Source organism: Leucopleurus acutus (genome assembly GCF_964270905.1).
Source record: "Leucopleurus acutus genome assembly, chromosome: 4".
In the NCBI taxonomy this organism is placed as follows: Eukaryota; Metazoa; Chordata; class Mammalia; order Artiodactyla; family Delphinidae; genus Leucopleurus; species Leucopleurus acutus.
Genome location: NC_139146.1, coordinates 152552724 through 152554903, shown reverse-complemented (window position 1 = coordinate 152554903; position 2180 = coordinate 152552724).

Here is a 2180-nt window from a genome sequence, read left to right as displayed (position 1 = left end):
TGGAAGACCTAAATAGACATTTCTCCAAAGAATACATACAGATGTCCAAAAAGCACATGAAAAGATGTTCAACATCACTAATTATTAGAGAAATGCAAATCAAAACAACACTGAGACATCACCTCACACCGGTCAGAATGGCCATCATCAAAAAATCTACAAACAATAAATGCTGGAGAGGGTGTGGAGAGAAGGGATCCCTCCTACACTTTTGGTGGGAATGTAAATTGGTACAGCCACTGTGGAGAACAGTATGGAGTTTCCTTATAAAACTAAAAATAGAACTATCATATGACCCAGCAATCCCACTCCTGGGCATATACCCAGAGAAAACCATAATTCAAAAAGACACATGTACCCCCAACGTTCATTGCAGCACTATTTACAATAGCCAGGACATGGAAGCAACCTAAGAGCCCATCAGCAGAAGAATGGATAAAGAAGATCTGGTACACATATACAATGGACTATGACTCAGCCATAAAAAAGAACAAAATAATGTAATTTACAGCAACATGGATGGACCTAGATATTTTCTTTCATACTGAATGAAGTAAGACAGACACAGGAAGACAAATATCATATGATATCGCTTGTATACAAAATCTTAAAAAAAAGGGGTACAAATGAACTTATTTACAAAACAGAAGTAGTCACAGATGTAGAAAACAAACTTATGGTTACCAGGGGTTAAGGGGTGGGGGGGCAATAAATTGGGAGATTGGGACTGACATATACACACTACTATATATAAAATAGATAACTAATAAGAATCTGCTATATAGCACAAGGAATTCTACTCAATACTCTGTAATGGCTTATATGGGAAAAGAATCTTAAAAAAAAAAAGTGGATATATGTATATGTATAACTGATTCACTTTGCTATACACCTGAAACTAACACAACATTGTAAATCAACTGTACTCCAATAAAAATTTTAAAGAATAAAAAATAAGTAAAACATTAACTGTATGACAAAGAATAGTAAATAGTAAATTTACAAATAGTAAATTGTAAATAAATATAAATTTTACTAAAATGAAAGTTTACTATTTCAAATATGCTACTACTAAATTTAAATGTCCTATAGAAAAAAGCAATTAATTATTAAAATGTCATCAGGCAAGGAAAGAATCTATTAATTTAGTATTAAATCAGGACTAATAATACTATCACTGTGAAACCATGTTAAGAAATTATTAGTAATAATATTTATTTCCTTTACAAGAATGCTGTTATGTCATAGCTCATTCTTACATCTTGGTTAGGTTTTCAATTGAAATATTCAGATATATTTAATACTCTCTGATCCATAGAAAAATATAAAATTTTAATTTTGAAAAAATTTAATTAGAAAATTTTATATTTGCAGCAGAACTTTGAAAAACCGTGTAAGGAAGTCCCACTCAAAAATAACCCCAAATAGTTGCTACTTCCAAATTTATATATATAAACTTTATAAATATGGGATATGGCTCTTGGTATGAAGTTGCTAATTAAAAACAGTCTATTTGGGCTTCCGTGGTGGCGCAGTGGTTGAGAGTCCACCTGCAGATGCAGGGGACACGCGTTCATGCCCCGGTCAGGGAAGATCCCACATGTCGCGGAGCGGCTAGGCCCGTGAGCCATGGCCGCTGAGCCTGCGCGTCCGGAGCCTGTGCTCCGCAACGGGAGCGAAAACAGTCTGTTTAAGGTTTTCACATTTGGGAGGATGATGCTACAAGCGCTGGGTTAGAACAAAATTCCAGTGTATTTAGGCAAACCAGTACAATTTTAGGATATGGCCTGCCATATTCTTAGGACTATCACAGATTTTATTTAAGACTACTGATGTTTCATAAAAGTCCCTTGAAAATTAGGCCTCTAGTGTTCATGTTCTCTTTCCTGGGTCAAGAGCCCTGTACGAAGATCTAAAACCTAGTGCAGTAAAAGCCTGGAGATCAGATAAGGGTCCTCATTGTTTTCCAATACTTTACAAATCAAACCCATTTACTTTCTGTAATAAATAGCACAAAGAAACTTAAAGAGAAATAGTGCAGCTTTGTTAATTATTTAAATAATTGTGAATTTCCCAACTTCAAAAAGATTACTTTGCACTTAAGAAATCTTTATGTCCCATACATGAAGAAGATGGTTTTTGAGGAAAAGCATAATGACATTAAGAAGCTAGTATCAAAA